General features: G+C 43.9%; 1 long non-coding RNA gene across 3 annotated transcripts in view; it reads right to left on the reverse strand.

Annotated features, from left to right (window-relative positions):
- Nucleotides 1–5,236: 5,236 nt before the first annotated feature.
- The window catches only part of LOC119859176, a 33,293-nt gene continuing 11,160 nt past the window's right edge, over nucleotides 5,237–27,369 (reverse strand). For all 3 annotated transcript variants that reach the window (XR_005294129.2, XR_005294128.2, XR_005294130.2), the window contains 9 exons: nucleotides 25,373–25,547; nucleotides 15,325–15,600; nucleotides 12,157–12,216; nucleotides 11,479–11,613; nucleotides 9,292–9,386; nucleotides 8,568–8,693; nucleotides 7,741–7,892; nucleotides 5,915–6,011; nucleotides 5,237–5,637 (listed from right to left, as the gene is read on the reverse strand). This is a non-coding gene — a long non-coding RNA (uncharacterized LOC119859176). The remainder of the gene's footprint in view (nucleotides 5,638–5,914; nucleotides 6,012–7,740; nucleotides 7,893–8,567; nucleotides 8,694–9,291; nucleotides 9,387–11,478; nucleotides 11,614–12,156; nucleotides 12,217–15,324; nucleotides 15,601–25,372; nucleotides 25,548–27,369) is intronic.

The raw sequence follows: 27,369 nt of genomic DNA on the forward strand, positions 1-27,369 counted from the left end.
AAGTAGAAGTTACCTGCTGTTTCCCTTTAACTGCTTGCTGCTGCATTTACCTGGGCCACTTCCCATCTCAGCCCCATTTTCTTTCTGCTTGCCTGGCTCCAGCCAACAAGTGATCTATCAAGCCCTGCAGCGCCTACAGCCGGCCAAGAGCACAGTCCTTGCTCCCTGGTTTCAGGCAGCAAACTGCTCTGTCCAGGTACTGCAACTGTTGCAACCAGCCAGGAGCACCATTCCTGCTCCTCTAGCTCCAGCCAGAAACTGAATCTGCTCTATCCAGCAGCTCCTTTTATATGAAACTGCTGGGCTCTGATTGGATCCTCCCTGTAGCCTCTCTCTGATTGGCTGCTTCCCCACAGCCTCTCTAGGCAGCCTGGAGGACCCACCTCAACTGCTTTTTCCTGGGGTGGGATTTGGTAAGGCTGTGAGGCCTCCAACAGGGCTTCCAGGCCTGGTACAACCTGCCATAGAGGCAAATTTATGTAGTTAATTTTCAGAACAGATACTAGCTACCAACTCTAAAAGACTGAAAATGTTTGGAGGTTTTGTTTTAAATATACAAGATTGTTCCAAATCTGCCTTATAATGGGATCTGAGTGTAATCCTGGATGTGACAGATGCTACAACACTCTATAAAGCTGACTGGGTGAGGGTGAAACTGTGACTTAAAAGTCGAAGAGCACCATTAATCCAGGACCAGATACAGAGAAATCTCCTGGGAAGCACCTGCCAGCCAATGCCTTTGTCTGTTTTTAAAATTCTCCTCTGTGTATTGAAGGAGAGGCCTGTCTCTTTAAATCTCAAGAACTGTAGGCCCCTCCCTTCTCTCCATCTGGCAGTGGATGTGCTGGGAAGCAACAGTTGCTGCTCCACATTCGTGGCGCCAGGACCTCAGATTGCTCCAGAATGCACTGCGGGAGCTGGAGCCTCAGAGTGAAGCTGCCTGAGCCCTGTGCAGAGTGGATCCTCACAGCAACCTTGGGGTGGTAGTGGTGAAGGGCTGCTCCTCTCTCCCCTGAGTCCTGATGGGGAATTTGAAGAGCCTGGCTGAGCTCAGGATGTTCCCTGCAGCAGTAGCTGTCTCCTGGCTTGCAGGGAGGGTGGATGACAAGTGTGTGACGGCTTCATCAGACCTGGTGAAACAGTGAAGAGTAGCAAGTAGCCCAGAATGTGGCCATGAAGATGAGCCTCCAAATAACTACAGGGAAACTAAAAGTGGGTTTTGTCACAGAAGGTGAGTTTTTGGGGTGGCATTGCATTGGCTTTGGTTTTTGGGGTGTGCTGAGGAGGGAGAGGAAATATTGAATTGGTATTGGTCGCTGGGAGTGAGGGATTTTTTTCTTTTGGGATGGGAGGCAGTTGAATTGGTTTTGCTTGCTGGGAATGAGTTTTTTTGGAGTAGGATACGTGTTTATGTGACACTGTGTGGGATATGGGAGACCCTTTAGGATATCATGAATACCAATATTGTAAAATAGCAATAAGTTGTTCCAGATATACCCTGTGAGGTATCTGCAAAAATGTTATAATTTGCCCAGTATGATAATCTTGTCTATATGTTTGTATCACCTTTGTATTATGAGTTATAGATATGTAAGGGATGTCTGTATTTCAAACTTGTGCTGTGTGACTGGGTGACATCCCCAGACAGATTGACATTAGCACTGTCTAGCCTGCTTGATGCCCCGTCAAGGACATCAGCTATACAATTGACCCATTGAAAGAAGGCAAGGGATACACCCTATGACTCAGTAAGGCATGCAGGGATATGCCTATGGACAGATCTCTCAGGCTTCCAGGCCATGTGCTAGGCAACTTGTGTTTGGAACAAAGAAAATACAAGCTGCATGGCAAAAGATTATAAAAGGCAGCTGCATCTTCTCCATTTTGTCTTCATTCCTGCTTCTTACCTCTGGAGGAACTTTGCTACAAACGGAAGCTCTGAACAAAGGACTGAATGACCCACCCAAGCTTTGGATGTACTCCAGAGAGACTTTCAAGCCAGCAAACTGACCAATACTGCTCAGAACCTGATATATGGACTTTGTTTGTATGTGATTGCTTTACCATTTAACATCTCGTTTCTTTCTTTCTTTCTTTCTTTCTTTCTTTCTTTCTTATAAACCTTTAGTTTTAGGCACTAAAGGATTGACTGGCAATGTGGTATTTTGGGTAAGATCTAAACCTATACTGACCTGGTAATGTGGATGACCCTTTGGGGACAGAAGAACATTTTGTATATGTGAGAAGAGTTTTTTAAATAACTTCTTAAGCTGTCCTGGGATAAGAGGGAAGGTTCTCTCCTGGATTGGTAACTGGTTAAAAGATAGGAAATAAAGGGTAGGAATAAATGGTCAGTTTTCAGAGTGGAGAGAAGTAAATAGGGGTGTCCTTCAGGGGTCTGTACTGGGACCAGTCCTATTCAACATATTCATAAATGATCTGGAAAAAGAGGTAAACAATGAGGTGGCAAAATTTGCAGATTATACAAAACTACTCAAGATAGTTCAATCCCAGGAAGACTGTGAAGAGTTACAAAAGGATCTCTCAAAACTGGGTGACTTGGCAACAAAATGGCAGATGAAATTCAGTGTTGATAAATGCAAAGTAATGCACATTGGAAAATATAATCCTAACGATACATATAAAATGAGGGGGTCTAAATTAGCTGTTACCACTCAAGAAAGAGATCTTGGAGTCATTGTGGATAGTTCTCTGAAAACATCCACTCAATTTGGAGTGGCAGTCAAAAAAGTGAACAGAATGTTGGGAATCATTAAGAAAGGGATAGATAATAAGACAGAAAATATCATATTGCCTCTATATAAATCCATGTTATGCCCACATCTTGAATACTGCTTGCACATGTGGTCGCCCCATCTCAAAAAAGATATATTGGAATTGGAAAAGGTTCAGAAAAGGGCAACAAAAATGATTAGCTTCCATATGACAAGAGATTAATAAGACCGAGACTTTTCAGCTTGGAAAAGAGATGACTAAGGGGGGATATGGTTGAGTTCATGACTGGTATGGAGAAAGTAAATAAGGAAGTGTAATTTACTCCATCTCATAACACAAGAACTAGGGGTCACCAAATGAAATTATTAGGAAGTAGGTTTAAAACAAACAAAAGGAAGTATTTTTTCACACAATGCACAGTCAGTCCGTGGAACTCTTTGCCAGAGAATGTTGTGAAGGGAAAGACTATAATAGGGTTTAAAAAAGAACTAGATAAATTCATGGAGGAACGGTCCATCAATGGCTATTAGCCAGGATGGGCAGAGATGGTGTCCCTAGCCCGTTTGCCAGAAGCTGGGAATGGGCCACAGGGGATGGATCACTTGATGATTACCTGTTCTGTTCATTCCCTTTGGGGCACCTGGCATTGGCCACTGTTGGAAGACAGGATACTGGGCTAGATGGACCTTTGGTCTGACCCAGTATGGCTGTTCTTATGTTTTCTCTGTACTGGACCTAGATGCTGATTGGGACCCAGAGAACTGGAATGCAATAAAGGGGGCTATGTGATTTCTTTTTTGCTTCTTGATAACCAGTGTGGGGGATGAGAAGAACTGTTTGTGACTGGTTGGGGAGTTTAACGTCAATGTTACCCACCAGTCTTGGGAGTATCTTCTCTCCCTTTTGCAGCCTGCCCTGCCCTGGGCATTTCCAGTGCGGGATGCCCTAGGCAAACCGGGTCACATAGGTGCAGTCAGCAGGATCCACAGAACCAGATCATTCGGGTTTTGGATCAGAACCCCACACTATTCCAAATTTGAAATTTGATACTGAGAGTGTTAAAGGTTCAAGTTAGTCAGAATGAGTGATCCACAATCACAGCTGCAAGCCCGGGAAGATTTGTGCTCACAAAGGACTTTATCTTTTAAGAAGAAAGCCACTGATCAAGAACTGAAAAATCTGCTAAAGGACTTTGACCAGAAAGGGGGTAACCAAATATACCCCAACACTGCCACGTTTTATGAAATGCTGTTACTGTGAGCTCAGGAGGAGGTAACCCCACAAATAGTGCCAGTCTTATGTATCCATGTGGTAATAGGAAATTCCAAAAGAATGTAAAAATCAATGGGCAAGTTACAGCTTCTAACATCACTCTAGTTAAAGCAGATCTTGTCAGAGAAGAAGATTACTTACCAGATAAGAGTGTGAATATTGTAATTCTCTATGAGTTTACTGTGAGTGTCCCTTTAGCCAAAATCTACCTTGAATGGAATGGTATTAAACATGAAGTTATAGTAGGTGTAAGGAAGTTATTGCCTACAGATTTTTTGATTGGGAATGACATTAAATCTACGTTTTATCAGGGTAATGTCATAACCCAGCCCCAGAAAAGGTATGAATGTGAATCCTGTATTACCTGTATCTATCAGGGAGCTTTGTGAAGGGGTATGTGTGTGTATGACCAGGTCGAAGACCTAACTTAGGAAGGAAAGAATAGATTTTTGTTGGGTGATGGATTGTTGGCAAGTAAAGTTTGTAAAAGTGAACCTGAACAAGGTAAAAGTAATTTGCTTGAAGTAGCTCAGTATGATGAGTCCCCATTTGTGAAAAACAGCAGTTTATCCGTGGGAGAAAATGTCTCCAGTTGTTTGTCTGTTGGGAGTGGCAACGTGCCTGTTAAGGAGGCTGCCCTAGTCTCCCAGTGTTTGTCTGTAAAGAGCCATGAGTGCTGGGATAAGGGAGAGAAAGGCAAATAAAGTTTAGGTGAGCCTAGGCAGCCTTGTGAGCTGATGGCTTTGTCTGATCAGGAGTTTGGGAAGACAAGGTTAGTGGACCATAAGTATCCCTATACCTTACCTGTTACGGGTGTGGACAATTGTGGCAGTAAAGGAAATGTTCCTGTATCTGTTAGGGGTAATGACTTACCCAGGGAGGGAACTACCCCAATCTGCAAGCAGTTGTCTGTGAACAGCCATGTGTGATGGGATAAGGGAAAGGAAATCTCAAATTGTTTGCCTGTTAAAAATAGCAGCACGCCTGCTGAAGGAGAAAGTACCTCCAATCCAGCAGCGCAAGCAGGGCAGCATGGTCCAGTCCGTTATACCAGGAAGATATTTATAGCTGGTATGATGTACCGGAAAGAGGGGGAGCAGAAGGTGGGTCCGCTCATGCATTCTTAGAGGTTCAGCACCATCATGCTGAGAGAGAGCTAATAATGGAGAAGGCTGATTCTACCGTAGTAGAGAGAGACAGAAACCAAAGAAAGAAATAAAATGAATTATTTTATTTTATTCAATGATGTGCTAAGTGCAGTACAAAACAGGAGACTGTCCTTAATCCCAGGAAGTTGACAGTAGAACAAACGTATATAACTTTTCAGTAGATGATATTGCAGTCGATGATACGAAGTCTCACAGGAGAGCTTTCTACTGATGAAAATATAGCCCAATGGTGCAAGATCTCATAGGAGATGTTTCCAATAGATGAAACATCTATCAGCTATGGCTGATTGTATGTGGTCTTATAGGAGATGTTTCCCATGGATATTTGCCAAATATGAGGTCTCCTAGGAGTTGTTTTCTAATGATGACGCTGGACCCTGATGGCATGTGGTCTCGTGGATGCATTTCCAGACGTTTGTTTCCAGCCTGATAAATATTCTATTTTGGACGAACATGGAACCTAGAAAGCAACCCAAAACTTCCAATTATTTTTCCATCTTCTCTTTGACACTTTATATGCTCTCATTTCTTTCAGCAAAAAGAGGCGATATTGACATATCATTTAAAATATCAAAGATATCATTATGCTCATACGAGCATTCCTGGGACTGGGGAGAATGTGCAGGGAGGATGTGGGAGATGTTGTCTGTGTGATGGAGGCTGAGAAGTTAATCGCTAAAATAGAAGAAAGGTGGTGAGCAAAAATGAGAGTTTTTTGAAACTGATCTTACTCTTACCTGTGAGCTGGGAAGCAGCTGTTCTAACATCAGCATGGGTGTTCTCTCCTAGATCAATACAGCTGGTGATGAGGAAATTCAGCCTTTGTCAGTGGTTCTGTACGTACAAAAAAAGGAAAGGAATGTACAGTATTCTAGAACTCTGTTTGGTGGAACTCTTGCAACTAGGCACTGTTTAATATTTCTTTGAAATTATGGAATACAAGGGGCAATGTGAGGAAAACATGTAACGTACCTTGGGTGTTCAATGACCATTTGCTGGGTTTAGCCAGCCTGTACCCTGAGCCTGGCTGCCAGCTGACATCTCTATCAGATAGGACACCCTAAGCTGACAATGCTGCAGTGTGAAATTTAACCTCAATCAAAGGCACCCAGTTGAAGAGGGGTGTATGTGTATCTGTGTATATTTTGACCAGGTAGCTTACCTCCATTACAAGACTTGTAACAATCATAGGGCAAGCTGCACAGGTGGTTATTATATAAGAGTGGAGCTCAATAAGCTGCGAGTGCCAGAGGATTGTCTACTTACTGCAGTGTTGTTATTGAGAACCACATGAAAATCCAAACTCATTTAAGAGTTGACATGTTTTTACTTTTCACTTCTCTCCTCCTCCTCCTGATCTCTCCTGCCTCATCTTCCTTTGGGGACACCCATAGGCCCCGTGTGAGTTCAGGGGGTTCACAGTTCCTCTCCACCCTCCCTGGTCTTTGGGCAGAAGTTCACAGACAATGCTATAATTTCCCCCAGCAGAGAGACCTGAGATACTAGTTGGGAGGTTCAGACTAAACAGATGTTGCATTGATACAACGTTTTTGTTGGAATTGCCTCAGTTGCTGAGTCTTTCTCTCCTCATCATTACGGCCAGCAATGTCGCTCCTTGAGAGAGAGAGAGAGCACAGATATGCATTTGGGAGCACCTGAAGTCTCTCCTTGGTGCACACACCTACAGGGGACAATAAGCCCAGGGTCAGTCTGTTTGATGTGTTTCTACTTCCAGGCTCTCCCTTTGTCCCTTCTTAAGTAACGCGGTAGCACCAGCCTTGTCTTTAATGACACAATAAGTAGGCAGCAAATAGGGCATTCGTGCACTTGAAGTACAGGACACTTCTGCCAAATTATCTGAGACTGCATCCTAAGGTTATGGTTTTGGGGTCCTGACTGTCCTGACTTCAAAGTAGTAACTGCACTGAAGCTTTCTTGCAACTCATACACTGCATTGCTAGACATTGTGGGAACTTCAACAGTGGTGGCCATATCTCTGTGATGGGGAATCTGATCCCCTGTCCTCTGGGAGGGACAAAATATCTGATCAGTGCCTTGCTAGGGAGTCTAAACCTCTGCCCAGTGTTCACTGGGGGAGAATAAGCCTTTCTTGAATCATCTGTTGCGTATGGGGGTAGAAACACCTCTCTTTATCGAGAGAGAATAAATCTCCAGAAATGTAACTTATCGTTTTCATGTATTTTCACCATACTTGATGCAGTGTGTTGTGCAGTTGCAACACCCTCCACACATAGTATAAGGAACAGCACTAATCCCTCTGTCTTTTTATTCTCTTCCCTGCTGAACCCTGAATTCACTTAACTTTCATTTTCAGCTCTGAGTTACTGGATGTAACTGTGATGGGGAATCTGATTCCCTGTCCTCTGGGAGGGACAAAATATCTGATCAGTATCCTGAGGAATCTGGAATTTGGTGCCTCCTTAGAATGCCTGGAGCAACATAATCATCTTGTATTACGTTTTCGGGTAGATGGCAACTCTAATCCATGCTTTAACCTGAGCCTTTACGGACCCCTCCCCTCACAAAAGAAAGAAAGATGTACCTGCACAGTAGATCTCCTGTACTCACTGAATGGAAGAGGGTCTGCTCTAAATTAAAGCAAACCTCTTTCTGGATAGAATGGTTGGACTGAAGCCTCCCAGGGCAACGAACACACTGTGATCTGTTCAATGGCCAGATGCTGGAGTCCACATCCTAAAAGGACAGAAATAGAAAACTAAGTGCTCATCCAAAGCTGAAAAATTGCATTGCATACCCTGTATAGACCTGAAATTTGACATGTACATCACAGCTGTAGGAATCCACTCTCCTTCCCGCAGACTACTCATCAATTCCATCATGTTTTCAAAGAAAACATGCAAAGCCTCTCTGCCCATGGAGGGCAGAAGAAGCAAGTAAAGGATTGTGGTAGACACCAGCAAACTCCAGTATATTACGGAGAACTTGCATTATTGGAGGGCAGTGAGTAAATGCAACTGTCATGCATGTCCTTCCTTCTGGGGCAGTTGGAGCAGATAGTTGAAACAAATTGCAGAAAATAATAATAATCTCAACCCCCAAAACATGTATAGTATTTCCAAAGTCTACAATAAAGGAAAGTAGGTATTTCCTCCTGCCATAGTCAAGGAATAAGGAACTCTGCATAAACACTGCATACATATAAATAAGTCAGTGCTAGCAGGCTGGCAAAAGACAAGTTCCAAGAATTGTAGGATCTGGTCATAGATCAGACAGTGCTCTGAGTGAGTCAGAGTTTGGTGTAGGCTGAATGGTGTAGTTCTAAATTTTCATTTTCAGCCCTGTACAAATAGGTAAATAGCATTTGTAAGGTACACTCAGGGAAGAATGGCTGAGACTCTGAATACTCACTGCAGGGAAGATGATGAAGTTCAGTTGTCTGGAAAGCCCCAGTCCAGAATATGAGGTTAGTCTGGGGTAAAATAGGGATCTTCAGTTGCCAGTGATGCTTTAATGGCTGATGGTAGAGAGCTCAACCTTAAAAGGAAAAGAGTTGAAAGATCAGCTGCTGTGAAGCAAACCCCCTTTTCAGCTCTGCTAATCTGTATTTAACTCATATCTGTATCAATTCTCCTCCCTTCGCGAATAAAATGTGTATTGCTTTAAAGGAGGCAATACGAGCATCTTTCATCTGGGTGAGGATGAAGAAGCAACAGCCAAAAACTAAAGGAAGGGGAATAATGGGTTTTACATCTTTCCCTGTCCCTTGTCTAGAGAGATTGTAGGGTCTCCAATCAGGGACCTTGCCTTCATCCTTCTCTGTAAAGTACTATTGGAACTATATAAATAAGGAAAGGGCGGGACAAAATGGCTCTAATTATGGATGTTAGGGTGTGGAGTGTTATGGATGTTAAGGTGTGGAATCATGGCCGGGGCTGTTTAGGGGTTAGACAGTGCCCAAGGTGAGAGAGAGAATGTCGAGCTTTCTTACAATGTCCAGACTGAGAGAATTGTCCTGCATTTTCAACAAGGTGACAGCACTATTCCTTACATGTCTCTGAACCCTTACGGACCCCCTCCCACATCATCCTTAATGTACGCACAAGCTAGAATTAAGAAGAACGTGAATACTCACTGAAGAGGGGATTGGAATTACATGGCCTGCCCAAGCTTCTTGGGGCCAATCACTGAATGTGAGAGTCTGAACTCTCGGCTAATGTACACTGTGTCCTAAAATAAGAGAAATGGATGAAAAATATTATTAGCAGCTGAACAATGTCCCCACTTGTCCTAAATATGCCACAGTGGCCCCTGTTAATGCACAGCTAAATTCACCTCTGCCAGTGATTTCTATTTAAATCCCCTTTCCATGCCTCCAACTTGTAATAAAATCCATAGTTCAAAGCCTCTCAGGCTTGGCTGTGGCAGAAGAAACAAGTAAATAATTGTGGGAAGGGGAACAACCAAAGCTGCTTTACACAAACAAGTGTTTCTATTACTCTATGGGACTACAGAGATAACACAGGTTTCAGAGTAGCAGCCGTGTTAGTCTGTATTCACAAAAAGAAAAGGAGTACTTGTGGCACCTTAGAGACTAACAAATTTATTTGAGCATAAGCTTTCGTGAGCTACAGCTCACTTCATCGGATGCATTTGGACCCAAATGCATCTGATGAAGTGAGCTGTAGCTCACGAAAGCTTATGCTCAAATAAATTTGTTAGTCTCTAAGGTGCCACAAGTACTACTTTTCTTTTTTAGAGATAACACAATCTCTCCTACAAGTAGCGGAATTCAAATATCGTACTCCGAACTGCAGAATTGTCAGAATGGCAGGTGGTAGGCCATGGAATTCAGGATAATATGTAACGGGGCAGCTCTGAGTTTCCACTATAGGAATAGTAGTAAACTCCTTTTGATAAAGCAGTAACTGAGTCTTTGAATCACTCTGCAAATATGTTAAGACTTTTCCTTTCCACTGAAGTGCAGTGATATGGGAGAATACGACAATCACTAACTAGAAAATAGCAGGGTGAAGTCAGGAGTGCGGGAAAGGTGTATTTGCATTGCAAGAGAATCTTAACATGAGGAGGAATGGTTGGAGATGGTTGTTGGTCAGAAAATGCCCAGGGTGAGAGAGAATTTGGTTATTCCGTACAATGACTGCAGAGAATATATTGTTATGTGTTTATCTTTTTAGAAATGTGGTAACCATATTGTCTGTATCCAAAGCCCTGCACAAACTTGGACTTGCACCCTCCCCATATACACGCAGATAAAGAAGTGAAGCAATCCCAATATTCACTCAGGGATAGAGGGTCCGGTCTGTTTGTGGAAAATTTCATAAAGCACAGAGAACTGAGCCAGGCAAGGGAGAGTCACTGATTACATTAACCCATGATGGAGTATTCATCCTAAAATAACATGAATGGAAAGGCAATATGAGCATCAGGAAAGGAATTCTCTCCTGTATCTCCTGCCTCCTCAAATAACGTAATCTACATTAATAACACTGAATGATCCCACCTCCTAGTAAAATCAATGTTAATGCAACTTTCTTCCATTATCTAATAAAATCTCGATTGTTTCATCGACAGAATTTTCAAACCAATTTGGGGAACTGGGCTATCCTGCAGACTCCTAAATTCTCATATCAGCTAAATGGGCAAGAGAGAGGAAAAGCAGTGAGCCCCATGACTCCCTAATCCCCATATGGCCATCAGCTGTCCCACCGTTTGCTTTATTTCGTTAGCCATTCTTGTCAGTCTTGATCACTACAATAGGAAAAAATAAACTCTATCATATCAGGGATGGAGCCTTACACTACTCAGAGGCAAAGGATTTTAGGGAATAATCTCTTTACAAGTGATTATTGAGATCTTTGGAGTAGTTCTCAGGAGCCCCTTCCCCAAACTGCACTATAGAAATACCTTTATAAGTACTTTGTCCTCTTATTAGAGCTGTTCCTCACCCACTGCCTATCCTACAATCCAAATGAAATTCAGAGAGCAAAGTTGAGATCACACTAGACATGTGACTGCTGCATTTTCTGTTCCTAATTTCCTTATTTTCTCACTCTTGAGAGCATCATAACTTCGAAAAATGGGTCCCAAGCTCCAGAGGACATTCCCAGAGCACCTTAGACCCAGACTTTGCAGGGGTCCAGGCAGGACACAGACCTCTGGCTAAGGAAGAGTTTTTTGAACAGTGCTGCATCCATATTTTCAGAAAGATGGGGGCCCTGTTCCACACATGTGCCTGAAACTCTGCAGCCCACAAAGTACTCTCACCTAGGGCAAGGAGTATGCTCATTGCCAGAATTACCTGATGAATGAAGATTGATGAGACTTTTTGAGAGGTGAGGAGGCTTCAATTGCGTAGAAAAAGTATGTGAGGGGCTAAAAAGTAGCTGCAAATTGGCTGGGGACACGTGGTCTGGCCCCCAATGGAACCTTCATCCTAAATGGAAACAACGAACTGTTAGGAATGGGTCGTGCACTGTCTCTTGGTTTAGGGTTGGAATACACAGTAGGTTTATTATTCTGTTCCTCTGGGTAAAATGACAGACAATATCCCAATGAGTTCCTAATAAGAGTATTTTACCCATAACCAAGGCAATTTATGAACAGTGAGTTTAAGGAATGCTGTGAACAGTAGAGGAGCTAAAGAACTACTGACTCCAGCATTGAGCAGGAAACGTAATTTAAAAAAGAGTGGCTTAATGAGTTTTTGAGGCACCTACAAATATTATTTTAGGAAGGGATCTGTGAGAGGAACCCAGATATTTAACCACTCAACCGTTGTGGGGTTCAGAAGGAGACATGCGACACTATACACTAAGCAGAGTTGCCTGCAGGATTATGTGTGAAGCTGTCAGTGCTCTACATGATATTTGGAGGCTTTCTGGCTACACTAAGTGGCCCAAACTCTGACCTTTTCCCCCCCACCCCTGCCTACACTCCGTACAGCGTGTACAATGTAAAATTTTTCTTATCTTCTTACCAAGAATCCAGCATTGACTTCAGGTAGTCCATTGTCCACTAATGGGTCCTCAGACCTTAACTGAATAAAAATAGAGACATTTACATTAGACATTAGGGAAATCTTCCATGTGGTTAAAGAGAGATGATCGGACAATGGGAGTATCTTGTCTTCTGAAAGTGACCAGTGCCAGATGCTTCAGAAGGAATGAAGATTACTGGGCAATTTCAAGTGTTGTACAGACCCAGCTTCTAGCAGCTAGACGTTTAGGGTATCTGGAGCATGGGGACTGAGTCCCTGACCATCTTGGCTAATAGCCATCGATGGACCTATCCTCCATGAATTTATCTAATTCTTTTTTTGAACCCAGTTATCCTGTTGGCCTTCAGAAAATCCCTTGGCAATGAGTTCCACAGGTTGACTATGCACTGTGTGAAGAAGTACTTCATTTTGTTTTAAATCTACTCCCTATTAATTTCATTGGGTGACCCCTTTTTCTTGTGTTATGTGAAGAGGTAAATAATACTTCCCTAGTTTGATAGATGGCTAGAGAGATGTTGCAGTGATTGGTGCTATATATATAAATATATATATTTAGGATCACTGGCTAGACAGAGGATTAGCATTGTCTTTTGAAGATAGGCTGTTTTTCAGGTTGGTACTCATCTAATTAGTGACACGGCAAAGAAATTCATTGAACAATGAGGTACTCTCTGCAGCTGACCATGGCCTGAAAACTGTTCCCATATCTCATACAATATCCCTCTGGTTTAAGGGACTGATTAAGTCATATTTAAGGTTCTTCCCAGCAAACAAACCCAGTGAGCTAATGTGACAGTGGAGTGCTCTGCTGCTTTCTTTAGGACATGTTCAAAATTAGGTTTGTAGCAGTTGGAAAGGCATTTAGCAGTTGCTTTTTCAATGCAGTTAATATGATAATGAAATAAATTAAAAACCAGCATTGTAAACCAAGAGTCAAATAACTTTTGAGCAATTCTTATGGCATTAACTCTCTCAGAGTCCTTATTTCGATAATGACGTTAATAGTCCTTCAATATAAAGAAAAGTCAGAATGTGAAGCCCTTGGTGCTGCAGGCCAACACATGCTCCGTGAACAAATCTTTTGCCAGATCTACACCTTGTGCCCCACAGAAGTGGAAAATACACAGGCTATTGCACTAGGATTATAGCGGAGCTGCTGTAGGTCACCTAATCAATGTCTTTGCAATCCATAAAACAGGGAGTGGATACAAGTGAGGGGACAACGAAACAACTAGATTTTAATTTGCAAGGGGTAACCCACCTTTTAAGGACACAGATATCATTAATATGTGCATATATGGGATAAAGTGAGCCTCACTGATATTGAATGTATAAAACACATAAGAATCCATGACATGGACTCCTGGATTAGTAGGGGGAGAATTATTTAAGGGCCATACATTTATTTTCCTAGATTATTCCAAGCAGGATGTGATTTTATTCTGAGTCTTTTAAAATATCATAATCTAAAGCAGAACTGATGCTAATAAAACTAGAGAATTTACATTATGAAGGGAACTGAGTGGATTAGGGGATTGATCCCGAGAACACTGCTCTTTATATTGGCCAGATCAGTATTGAAAACAAGCCAATGGCAAAGCTGGGGACTAGATCTCAGAAGTCTGGCTCTCAACCCCCAGCACTAACTATAATGAAAATAGCCACCCAAACAACAAATGATCCATGTTAAAACCCCCATGACGGAAGGAGTTGAAATCACAGGTGTAAGTAGATCCCAAGTCATGTTCAGGTATGCCTGAAATGTCTTGAAAGTCAAAGTTGCTGTTTGATTCAGCATCTCAGTTGACATTCTGTCTATAATTCCTGCCATACTCGGTTAAGAGTCTTTCCAGGCTTTTCTTTGTTAGCTTTGTTTTTGTTTGGAATCATCTAGGTTCAAAATTACAGGAAGAATCTATCTAATGCCCACTAAGAAGAACTAGGCTAAAACCCCTGTGGCCCCACAACTCCATTCATAAAAAACTCACACAGTTCTATTATGTTGGGTACATGAAAAAATGCACTTACTTCTGAGGTCTGAATGCCAAATCTTGAATCCAATGTAATAGAAATTGTCAGAATTGCTGCAGTACAGCACAGCACCAACTGTCTCTCTCTGAGGCCAAGTTGAGCACTGACTTTTGTTCATTGCCTCAATAGCTTTGCTTGGGCTAGAAGATGTCACAATGAAGGATGTGGCGCAATTGCCATGACAACCAGGTGTTAACTCCCAAAAAGGGGGTGATGTAATGGCTGTTATGTATGTGTGCATCCCTGCCTGCTTGCCCATTTGTTTGTGATGATATGCCCTCTCTAGAGACTAGCCCCAAAAGATAAATCAAAGCTCCAATTTTAGGGAGAACTGGTGGTAATTCTCTTTTTACTCAAGTGACAGAGACCTATTTTTGGACCTGAAGATCCCGAGTTCTGCTTCCCCTGCTTAGCTAACAGCTGGCATCTCTGGTGTGTGTCTGCAATCAGCCCTGGTTCAGTAGAAGTAGTTCATCACATAAGGGATGACAGGTAGCTCTAGAGAGGAGAATGGAACAGGAGAATCAGTAGATCTGGGTTCTTTTTATGGTTCTGCTTCGACTGACTGTGACTCATAGAAATTACTTAAAATCTGTGCCCTGTGCCTCAGGGACAGACTACAGATCATTTTTCAATTATCTACTTTGTCTTTTTAAGTAAAGCACCTGCTTAAGACATTTTGTGTTACTGACTATAGGTTAACTGACTTTTCTTTTAAAAATAAAACTGCTCCATGAATGTGATATCTCAAACTTTACTTAGCACATACTACGTAGATATGTAATTCTACTATGTATGAAAGGGCTCAGTTTCCTTAAGTTCCTTCGGCCATTTGTCAATTCACTCTAATTCCCTTAGTGTGGTGTGCTACATGAAATGCCGTAGCAAGAGTGTCTCTTGGCTTTAAAACATACAATTAAGCATTGGTCTCTGCTGCTTTGGATCTTACCAGAAGCTACAAAAAGATCTGATATCTACATTCTTGCCAGGAAGCACCACATGTGAGATTGCCAACATTAAGTTTGTGATCAAAGATGTGAGCCCAGCTAAACATTAAACATTAGCCCTGCCTTAGCTGTTCTGAAAGCTGGAGGTGCATGGTTCTGCAATGCTTACAAGGAGATTGTTAAAGTAGAAATTGTTGCCATGGAGTTGCTGTCACAGTGGTTTCAGGAGTGTTCCAGAACTTGGATGGTGAAGGAAATGGATTGTTGTGGCTGGATTCTTAGGAGGGGTTTTTCCTCAAAGGGTTCAGCAGTCTGGTGTGTTCGGGGAGCTGTTATTCCCTCCAGTGCTTGTCCTAATTTGTGCCCACAGCTTCTGCAAGCAGTGGCTGGTAAAGATCCTTATCTGCCAGAATCAAGGTTATGTAATAGATGATTCTGCTTCTTTCTGTGCAGGAAAATAAGTATAGATGTTAATTTAGTCTAGTCACAAAACACAGTGTGGAGCAGATAGGTGTTATCTCCATTTTAAAGATGGATACTCTGAGGCATAGTGAGAATTAATATTGATAAATAGCCTATTAAATATCAAACATTAAATGTATCACCTTTTTATTTATATGCATCACTTTTTAGTTATCTCATGTAATAGAACTGTCATTCACATGCACATTAATCAATGATATACCGCTTCCCTCTCTTAGTTTCTCCAAGTCCATCTCCCAGTATCCTAGTTTATTTTTATTTTTTTATTTATATTCTTTGTAAAGAACAACTCAGAAAACAAGAAAAAACTTGTATATTTTATTTATCTATCACAACTTAATATTAGTACTGCTTCCTGTCTCTAGTTTTTAAATTCTTTTTTCTGACTCTACATTGTTTTTAGTTTCTAATTTTATTTTCACTTTTTGTCACTTTTGCAGAGATATGCATATGACCCCTGAGAGCACATATTTATTGTAGTTGTGTGCTTTTTCAGATGTCCAAGTCTGTAAGTGTAACTTACAGAGTAATTTTGTGTGGTAATATGCTGAAAAACTTAACCCATTTTAATTCAGAAACAAACTAAATAGAAAGACTGATGGCAGTGGAGGTGAGAAGATGGCAGAATGCAGCTCATTCATCATAATAGCTTGATATTAATAGATTATAAACAAATGTTCTCTATTACTAACCGCTGTTGGCAAGAGATTTGTGTATCTGGCGATGTGGGCATTATGGCAGATTTTAGTAAAAGTCATAGGAAGATCATATTATGTTAAAAATAACCAAATTTGGTCGTATCCAGATTAACCCCTTTAACTTTATAACAATAGTATTAATCAGTTAACTTCTCTGTACCAAAGCACTCTGCATATAATACAACTATATTGTTCAGGTACATTACATATTTATGTATGTGCATGTGTGTGCATATAATTAAAAATAAATAAAATTAAAGCCTTTACCAAAAATAGAAATGTAATTTCTAAAGATATAAACAATTTTGATTGAAAAAGATGTTGAGAAGATAACAACCCAGAAGAAAAGATGGGAGAAGAATTTGGACAAAAAATTGATCTGGACGAGTGGGATATACATCTTCAATCTTGTAGCTCATAAATAAAATTTATATAAATTTATTGTGTAAATGACATTAGACTTCTGTTAAGATCTATCATATCTTTGCTTCTACAGAAAAAACTCTGTTAGAGAGATTGTGAGGAAATGGGAACATACTTGCATGTGTGGTAGTCGTGTCCATGAATTAGAAAGTTTTGAGAGGAAATTATTAAAGAGATTCACCTTATGACAAAATGCTGACTTTCTAGAGATCCCCTGACTTGCTAACTTAATGCTCCATTAAAGGATCTGCATTTTAAACAGATTGACCAAGTTCTTGCTAGCAGCTAGACTTTGCATTGCACATTACTGGAAAAATGTGACTCTTCCTCCTAGGGAATCGTGTTATATAAGAAAGTAAAATGTGGACTGTCCTTGTTGTGGAAAAGCTTTCCCTCCAAGAACGTACACAAGAGAAACTCCAGAAAGAGGATAGGTTTTTAGAAATTTGGTCATCGTTTTTAACATACTCAGAGGAGGAGAACTCAGTCAGCAATCCAGAATCTTTAGCCAGGTTCTTTGAATATTAATCTGATCCTGAATAAGTAATAAGTAATGTAAAATTAGTATGATTACAACCAAATGTAACTTTGCCTTAATAAGAAATTTCAAAAATACAAATAAATGAAGAGAACCAAAATACTGAAAGTTTTTCCAGCACTTATGAAATAAACTTGTCTCCAGTGGTTTCAGGAAGACCAGGATGAAATGGTTAAGTCAGATGTCCAGTGGTATAAGAACAGTAAGAAAAATGTATGCACATTGCTAACAGCGGTGAGCTTTGGACACTTTCTTTTTCCTAGAAACATTTCTTGGTACACCATACACCTAGAAAGTAATGGCCATTCATATGTAAGCATTTGTTAACAGTTATTGCATCATGGCATCTGAGATTATTTCTTGGCATCTGTTGTCTTTTAGTACCTTCTTGGATATGTAGAAAAATAGAAACAATTAAAAATTCTATTTGGACAATTCCCAGCAAGACAGCAACAAAATGGAGGATTGTGAACAATTCGGACAAGAAGGGCAATAAAGAAAGCAGACAAATAAATGCAACTGTGATGCGGTGCTCACCCCACACTTTCCTTGAAAGGGTTAATGCAGACTGAGAAGAGGGCTAATTAACCCAATAGGCCACTGCGGAGAGGAATCAGGTGACTAAGCAATCCACTGATTGAATGAGGAAGCCAGCTGAGGGGGAACAAACTGGACTGGGATTATAAAGGCTGGAAATTGGCAGCCGAGGAGGGGAAAGTCTGTAATCACTCCCTCGGAGAAGGGAGGTGTGTTTGGGCTGGCAAACCCAGTGAGAGAAGCCAGGACAGGGCTCAGGGATTTCTAGCTAGAAGGTCCCTGAGCCAGAACCCTGCGTAGCAGGCCAGCCCATGTTCCCTTGCCAGCCATTTAGGGAGTGGCACTACAAGGCAGCGAATAGGAAGACTACTTAGGGCTGCTGAAGGAAGTCTTTGGTATCCCAGAAGAGGAAAACAAGAAGAGTGACCCCGTTGGAAGACTGAGTCATAAAGAGGCAGCAACAGCTCATGGTGTGATAGAGGGGCTATCATGGTGTCAGAGAGAGGTGGAGAGACAGTGGGCAACTGCAGAAAGAGGTGATGCCCTTGCAAGCTATTCTCCAGAACTTCCAGGAGGAGGTGACATTTTAGTGGAGCGGAACCCCTCATCACAGCATCTTTTATTTATTTAAAGAAATAGTATTCTTCTTCGAGTGCTTGTTCATGGCCATTCCAATCGGGTGTGTGCACACCGCATGCATGCCAGACAGAAGATTTTTCCCTTAGCAGCGTCCGTAGGGTCGACCTGGGCACTTCCTGGAGTCACTCCTTCATGGTGCCCAATATAGGGCCCTGCCGACCCCCCACCCCCTCAGTTTCTTCTTACCACTGGTGACGGCTAGCTGGAACAACTGTCGCTCTTGCATTGCAAGCGTTTTTAGCAGTGTCCACTTCAGTTTTCATAATTTAAAATAGTTAGTTAGTTATTAGTCATAGTTAGTTGTTGTAGTTATTAAGAATTATTGGGGGTTCCCCCCAACAATGTTTTCTCCGGTTCTGGGGTATGCCCTGGTCCCCAGGATTCAAACTCTGGCAAGTTTATGCTGAAGAGTGACCCGCACTCTTCTTGTCTACAGTGCCTCGGGGAGAGCCACCAGAAGGACAAGTGCAGAATCTGCAAGGGATTTCGTCCTAGGGCCCTTAAAGACCAGGATCAAAGGCTGAAAATCCTGCTCTGACTGCATGCTGACCTGGGGTTGGCAGAACACACGCCAAGCACTTTCTCATCGGTCTGCTGTGCTCCAGCGCCGACAGTCTGCAAGCCGGTGCCGAGGAAGGACCCTAAGGACTCACGGCACAACCATGGCTCTGCCCATAAGAAAGCTTCTTCTGTCGGGCACCGTTCTCAGTCCTCGGTGCCGCAGAAGAAGAAAAAGCCGGATAGGGGTCGCTCTTCTCCTCCAAAGACCAAGTGACCTGTGGCATCAAAGCACTTTCCGAGCCAGGCCACCTCGTCTCTCCCACCTTCCAGGGTCTCGTTGACTCCTGCCCCATATGGGGTACAGTTGGGTCCGAACCCTCAATGGTCCCCAGACCGCCAAGAGGATCACCTCCAGCTTCCCTCGACACTGGAGGCATTTGAGGCAGCCAAGGACTTTATATGCCTCACAGTGCTGTCCTCCCCACAGAAGAGAGACAAGTCACCAGTGACCGCAGGGCCCCAGTTCCAATCAAGGGGCACACCAGCGATGATGGCATGCCAATCACCATCTCCAGCGCATCTCTCCCTGGCATAGCCCACCCATGATGGAGAGCTGCACTGGTCCCCAATCTCTTGGTACCACTCTTCGGTGGCTCAGAGTACCACTCTCCCATGGTCCTCCTACTTGGAGACCTTGGAGGTGGAATCCTACCACTCTGATAGGACCAGGAGCAGGGAGGTCCAGATCCCACCATGACCACCAGCCCTACCCAGCACTGTGCCCTCCACAGTGGCAACCTTCAATGCAGTGGCCCTTTTGGACACCATGAGTGTATCACCAGAGCCAGGGACAGATCCAGGGCTCTAGGTCCAGGTTGGTGTCCTCAGCATCCTTCATCCCCCTGCAGGTACCGTCAGCAGAAGCAGCACCGACACCGTTGTTGTCCCCTGAAGTTCCGGCACCGACCCTCCCAACAGTGGCATCACTGACAACTGCATCCTCGGTGCCACCAATGTCAACGATATTGGCACCACCGGAATCAACAATTTTGGCACCACCTGCCCAGGCACCGATATTTCTGCTCCCTACAGCCCCGGCACCACATGCTTTGGACCTAGGGGGTCAGCAATACTGACCGCATTCCATGAGACCCACAGGACGCTGAAGGGAGTGAGCAGGGCCTGCTGCTAGGCCTCTCCTCCTCATCCTCCCCGGATGAAGCTGTGGTGGGGACACCGACAGCCCCAGCTCTGGAGGATAGCTGTTATGTCACATTGCCTAGAACTTGGGCATACAGGCGGAGGAGGTGGTAGAGGAATCCGACCCAATTGTCAATATCCTTGCGTCCTGTGGACCCTCTCATATCGCCTTGCCCTTAATAAAGATAATTACAGAGACTATGAAAACCCTATGGCAGACCCCTGCATCTCTGGCCCCTATGGCCAAGAGGAATGAAAGGCGGTACTTTGTCCCTTCTAAGGGATATGAACATTTGTACACCCACCCACCCACCCCCCGACTCCCTGGTGGTTGATGCAGCCAATCAGCGAGAGTGCCAGGGCTACCAGGGCCCCTTCCCTAAGAATAGGGATGCAAAAAGACTAGACCTTTTCAGCAGGAAGGTCTATTCCACTGGGGGACTACAGCTCCGCATTGCAAATCAACAGGCCATCGTGAGCAGATACGCACAGAACACCTGCGCTGCAATGGCCAAGTTTGCAGAGCTACTGCCACAGGACTCTTGTGCAGCAGCCTCACGTACAGTGGCCATGGGGGTTGTAATGAGAAGGGGCTCCTGGTTGCAGGTCTCTGGTCTACTCCATGAGGTCTAGGACAATCCAGGACCTCCCCTTTGAGGGTTCAGCCCTCTTCTCCAATGAGACGGATAAAAGACTCCATAGTCTGAAAGACTGCAGGGCCACCCTCAGATCTTTGTGGCTCCATACACCAGCCACTCAATGTAGGCATTTCTGGCCACAGCCTCCCTCTAGGTTCTACCAAGCTCAGAACTGCCAGGATGCTCCTCCTAGGAGGAATAGGAGTGGTAGAAGGAGGCAACACCCCTCCTCAGGCCAAGGCTTGGGCCATCCCAAACCACCGCCCGGCCCCAGGCCAGCCATTTGAGGGTGCAGTTGAGGACAGTACACCAGTGCTGGAACTGGATCCAACCTTACTTACCTTTTCGTCTGACTATTCCCTTTCTACTGTGCATGGTCCCGTATCAGACCTCAGACTGCTGGGTGCTCCGCAAGGTAGAGAGGGGATATTCCATCCAATTCTGTGCCCTCTCACCTTTCCACCCCTGCACCCCTGTCCCTCTTCAGGGACCCCTCTCTCAAGCAACTTCGTATACAGGAGGTGCACTCACTCTTCTCTGTAGGGACAGTGAAGAGGTTCCTCAGGAGCAAAGGGGCAAGGGCTTCTACTCCTGGTATTTCCTAATACCGAAAGCCAAGGGTGGGCTCAGGCCCATCCTAGACCTATGAGAACTCAACAAGTTCATCAAAAAACTCAAGTTCTGCATGGTCTCTTTGGCCTCCATTATCCACTCACTGTATCCAGGAGACTGGTATACTGCCCTCAACTTGAAGGACGCATACTTTCACATGGCGATAATTCCACCCCGCAGAAAATACCTCAGGTTTATGGTAAACAACAGCCACTATCAGTTTACTGTCCTCCCATTTGACCTGTCGGTGGCATCTCAGGTGTTCACCAAGTGCATGGCAGTCGTGGCACCGTTCCTGCGCAAGCAGCAGGTACAGGTGTTCCTATACCTTGACGACTGGCTGCTCTAAGGCCACTCCAGATCTCAAGTGGAGGCTCAGGCCAGCTTCATAAGAAGGACGTTCGACAAACTGGGTCTCCTTCTAAATGATGCCAAATCGACGCTGTTCCCTGTTCAGAGGATAGAATTTATAGGGGCATTCCTAGACTCAACTCTAGGGCATACCTCCCAGAAGCCAGGTTTCTGTCACTGGGCAACATCATACGGGGCCTCAGGCAGCTCCCCACCACTACAGCAAGGAATTGCCTGAAGCTTCTAGGGCACATGGCTGTTTGTACTTACATAGTACAGCATGCCAGACTCAGGCTTTGCCCACTTCAGTCATGTCTAGCATCAGTATATCAACCAGTTCAAGACTCTTTGGATAGTATCATAACCCTATCTCACCCAATACTAGACTCTTTCCTGTGGTGGCTCAACCTGTAGGTAGTATGTGCAGGGGTCCCCTTCACCAGCCCACAGCCATCCCTCTCATTAGTGACAGATGCATCAGATTTGGGATGGGGGGCACATTTGGCAGACCTCAGGACACAAGGCCTCTGGTCTCAGGCAGACCTTGCTCTGCATATCAATCTCAGAGGACTGAGAGTGGTGCGCTTGGCGTGTCAGGTTTGCAGAGTCCATATATCAGGGAGATGTGTATCAGTCTTCATGGACAACACCATGGCAATGTTTTATATCAGCAAACAGGGGGGTGCACGCTCCTCTCCCCTGTGCCAGGAAGCCCTCATGCTGTGAGACTTCTATGTAGAGTACTCTATACACCTGTAAGCATCATACCTCCCTGGGATACAGAACTAGCTGGTGGACAGTCTCAGCAGGTCTTTTCACGGCCTCAAGTGGTCCCTCCGGCTGGACAAAGTGAGCTCAATCTCCCAACACTGGGGCTTTCCCCAAATAGACCTGTTTGCCACACGGCGCAACAGGAAGTGTCAGCTATTCTGCTCCTTCCTGAATCACAACCCAGGCTCCATCGCAGATGCGTTTCTACTTCCATGGGGGGGGCGTCTCCTATATGCGTTCCCGCCGGTCCCTCTCATTCACAAGGTGCTCTTCAAGATCTGCAGGGACCGAGACCTGGTGATATTGATAGCTCCAGCCTGGCCATGCCTGCACTGGTTCACATTGCTCCTGGAAATGTCCGTGGCAACTCCGGTCACCCTACCACTCGTCCCAGACCTAATAACGCAGCATCCGAACCTTGAGTCACTCCACCTCACAGCATGGAAGCTCCATGGATGAATTCTGTGGAGCTGTCCTGCCCTGATCAAGGCAGACAAGTTCTTCTTGGCAGTAGAAAGCCCTCCACAAGGGCGACGTACCTTGCCAAGTGGAAGAGGTTCTCTATCTGGTCGGAGCAGCACCGTCAGTCTCCGACACTCACCTCGGTGCCATTTATACTGGACTATCTCCTCCATTTTAAGCAGCAGGGACTGTCCATGTCATCAGTAAGGGTTCACTTGACTGCCATCTCTGCTTTCCATCTGGGCGCAGAGGGCTGCTCAGTCTTTACAAATCCAATGGTCAGCTGTTTCCTTGAAGGTCTTAACAGCTATACCCGGAAGTACGATAGCCTATCCCAGCTTGGGACCTCAATCTGGTCCTTTTCAGACTTATGGGATCACCATTTGAGGCATTGGCAACATGCTCCCTGCTTTATCTCTCATACAAGGTGGCATTTCTGGTAGCGATAACCTCAGCTAGGAGGGTGTCTGAGTTCAGGGCCCTAACATCAGAGCCCCCTTACACTGTATTCCCTAAGGACAAGGTTCAGCTCAGACCCCACCGGCTTTTCTCCCAAATGTTCTCCCCCAGTTTCACATCAACCAGAACATCTTCGTCTGAGTATTCCACCCTAAACTGCTTTCCAGTGGCAGGGAATGGAGGCTTCACTCATTGGATGTCCGCAGGGCGCTAGCCTTCTACATTGAGAGAATGAAACTGTTCCGAAGGTCCATCCAGTTATTCTTGGTAGTGACCAATAGAATGAAAGGCCTCCCTGTCTCATCGCAACGTATCTCATTGTGGATCACATCATGCATTCGGGACTGCTACAACTTGACAAAGGTGCCTGCTCCCCTGATCAACATGCACTCCACCAGGGCTCAGGCCTCCTCAGCAGCATTCCTGGCACAGGTCTCTACACAGGAAATCTGCAGGGCAGCAACATGGACCTCTATACACACTTTCACCACTCACTGTGTGATCACTCAGCAGGCCAGAGATGATGCGGCCTTCAAATGAGCAGTGCTCCAGTCAGTGGATGACTCCGACCCCACCTCCTGAACTTAGGCTCGTGAGTCCCCTGATTGGAATGGACATGAACAAGCACTCGAAGAAGAAAAAATGGTTACTCACCTTCTCATAACTGTTGTTCTTTGAGATGTGTTACTCATATTCATTCCAATACCCACCCTCCTACCCCTCTGTTGGAGCAGCCAGCAAGAAGGAACTGAGGAGGTGGAGTGTTGGCAGGGCCCTATATTGGGTGCCATGAAGGTGCTACTCTAGGAGGCGCCCAGGCTGACCCTACGGATGCTGCTAAGGGAAAAATCTTCCAGCTGGCGTGCTCACAGTGCGCACACACCTGATTGGAATGGACATGAACCACACATTTCAAAGAACAACAGTTATGAGAAGGTGAGTAACCATTTTTTCTCCTTTCAGCTTAAAAGTCACAAGAATAGACTCAGAAAAAGAAAGCCACAGGGATTTGTTTGAAGTTGTAAAAAAATCACAAAGAAGAGGTAATGAACTTTCTGGAAATCCCAATTAGAGCAAAGAGAGGATTGACCTACCCCCTAAATGATCTACTTATTTTGACCCTCTTTGCTTGAGACAATAAGTTTGGAAGGAAGAAGATGCAGGAAGGCAAAACAAAACTTCCTGAGCAATTTAGTCAAAAAATTGAAGTATATTTTAATGCATTAAAATAAATGTACATAGCGCATTAGGCAACTCCTCATGACATGTGATGGCTTGGGTATAAAATCTAAAAAGAAAATGAAAAAATACCGCTCCCTCCCAAAGACCTAGCCCTAAGCAAGGCCAAAAAGTTTGAAGCTTTTCCAGCTCCAAGCATCTGTTTGTTTTTTGCTGACAGTCTTGAGGAGTCAAATTTTTATAGAGTCCTCAACTTGATTTCTAAGGCCCTGATCCTGCAATAGGCACTTTGTGTATGGATCCCTGAACCTGCATGGAGCCCACCGACTTTCCCGGGGCCCTGCATGAGTGCAAAGGCCAATCAATGTGGAGCTCACTTGCAATCACAATGTTTCACATCTGCTCAATAGATTAACTCCCCGCACAGAACTTACAAGCACAAACATTTGTGCAACGACTCAGGTCATTGTGCATAATTGATGGCAGAAGCTTAGAAACTTTTTGATCTTTAAATTGACTGACCAATTTAGAAAAGAACAAATTGATATAAGTGAAGATAGATTTCTCTTTGGGTGTCCTGTCATTTCCTTAACAACCTAAAGGATAAGTGCACTAGTGTCCTGCATAAAGACTCACAAAATGGACTTTGTGTAGGAAACCATGAGTGGCTTGGGGAGGGGCAAAATGACAAGGGTTTGTGTCCACTGGATTCATGTAATTACAGACCCAGTTACTTTGCTCGATGTGTCCCTTGACCTGTTCTCCTCTGTGGTGGTCTATGGAGAGCTGGACCCAAGGTTTGCTACACAAGGCTTTGTCTTCCAACCCTGGCACATCAGAACCATAGCAGTTTGGTTGGGATCTTCGACAGCCTCTGCACCTCCTGGTGATTGCTTTCTACCTGCATTTAAAATGAATGTTTAGTTACTGCTGGTGGCATGGTAAGTGGGTTACAGACTTCTATTTCTGAGAATCTTGGATGGTTTTTAGATTTATAGATACTAAGGTCAGAAGGGACCATTCTGATCATCTAGTCCGACCTCCTGCACAGCGCAGGCCACAGAATCTCACCCACCCTCTCCTACGAAAAACCTCACCTATGTCTGAGCTATTGAAGTCCTCAAATCATGGTTTAAAGACTTCAAGGAGCAGAGAAGCCTCCCTCAAGTCACCCATGCCCCATGCTACAGAGGAAGGCGAAAAACCTCCAGGGCCTCTCCAATCTGCTCTGGAGGAAAATTCCTTCCCAACCCCAAATATGGTGATCAGCTAAACCCTGAGCATATGGGCTAGATTCACCAGCCAGATACTACAGAAAATTCTTTCCTGGGTAACTCAGATCCCATCCATCTCATATCCCATCTCAGGGGATTAGTCCTATTTACCCTGAATATTTAAAGATCAATTACTTACCAAAATCCCATTATCCCATCATACCATCTCCTCCATAAACTTATCGAGTAGAATCTTAAAACCAGATAGATCTTTTGCCCCCACTGCTTCTCTTGGAAGACTATTCCAAAACTTCACTCCTCTTATGGTTAGAAACCTTCGTCTAATTTCAAGTCTAAACTTCCTGGTGGCCAGTTTATACCCATTTGTTCTTGTGTCCACATTGGTGCTGAGCTTAAATAATTCCTCTCCCTCTCCTGTATTTATCCCTCTGATATATTTGTAGAGAGCAATCATATCTCCCCTCAACCTTCTTTTAGTTAGGCTAAACAAGCCAAGCTCCTTAAGTCTCCTTTCATAAGACAAATTTTCCATTCCTCGGATCATCCTAGTAGCCCTTCTCTGTACCTGCTCCAGTTTGAATTCATCCTTTTTAAACATGGGAGACCAGAACTGCACACAGTATTCTAGGTGAGGTCTCACCAGTGCCTTGTATAATGGTACTAAAACCTTCTTATCCCTACTGGAAATGCCTCTCCTGATGCATCCCAAAACCGCATTAGCTTTTTTCACAGCCATATCACATTGGCAGCTCATAGTCATCCTATGATCAACCAATACTCCAAGGTCCTTCTCCTCTTCCCGTTCTTAATTGATGTGTCCCCAACTTATAACTAAAATTCTTGTTATTAATCCCTAAATGCATAACCTTACACTTCTCACTATTAAATTTCATCCTATTACTATTACTCCAGTTTACAAGGTCATCCAGATCTTCCTGTATAATATCCCGATCCTTCTCTGAATTGGCAATACCTCCCAGCTTTGTATCATCTGCAAACTTTTTAGCACACTCCCACTTTTTGTACCAGGGTCAGTAATAAAAAGGTTAAATAAGATTGGTCCCAAAATCGATCCCTGAGGAACTCCACTGGTAACCTCCTTCCAGCCTGACAGTTCGCCTTTCAGTAGGACCCGTTGCAGTCTCCCCTTTAACCAATTCCTTATCCACCTTTTGATGTTCATATTGATACACATCTCCAATTTAACTAATAATTCCCCATGTGGCACGGTATCAAATGCTTTACTGAAATCTAGGTAAATTAGATCCACTGCATTTCCTTTATCTAAAAAATCTGTTACTTTTTCAAAAAAGGAGATTAGGTTGGTTTGGCACGATCTACCTTTTGTAAAACCAGGTTGTATTTTGTCCCATTTACCATTGACTTCAATGTCCTTAACTAATTTCTCCTTCAAAATTTTTTCCAGGACCTTGCATACTACAGATGTCAAACTAACTGGCCTGTAGTTACCTGGATCACTTTTTTTCC

The sequence above is a fragment of the Dermochelys coriacea genome, chromosome 7, assembly GCF_009764565.3.
Source record: "Dermochelys coriacea isolate rDerCor1 chromosome 7, rDerCor1.pri.v4, whole genome shotgun sequence".
NCBI lineage: Eukaryota > Metazoa > Chordata > Testudines > Dermochelyidae > Dermochelys > Dermochelys coriacea.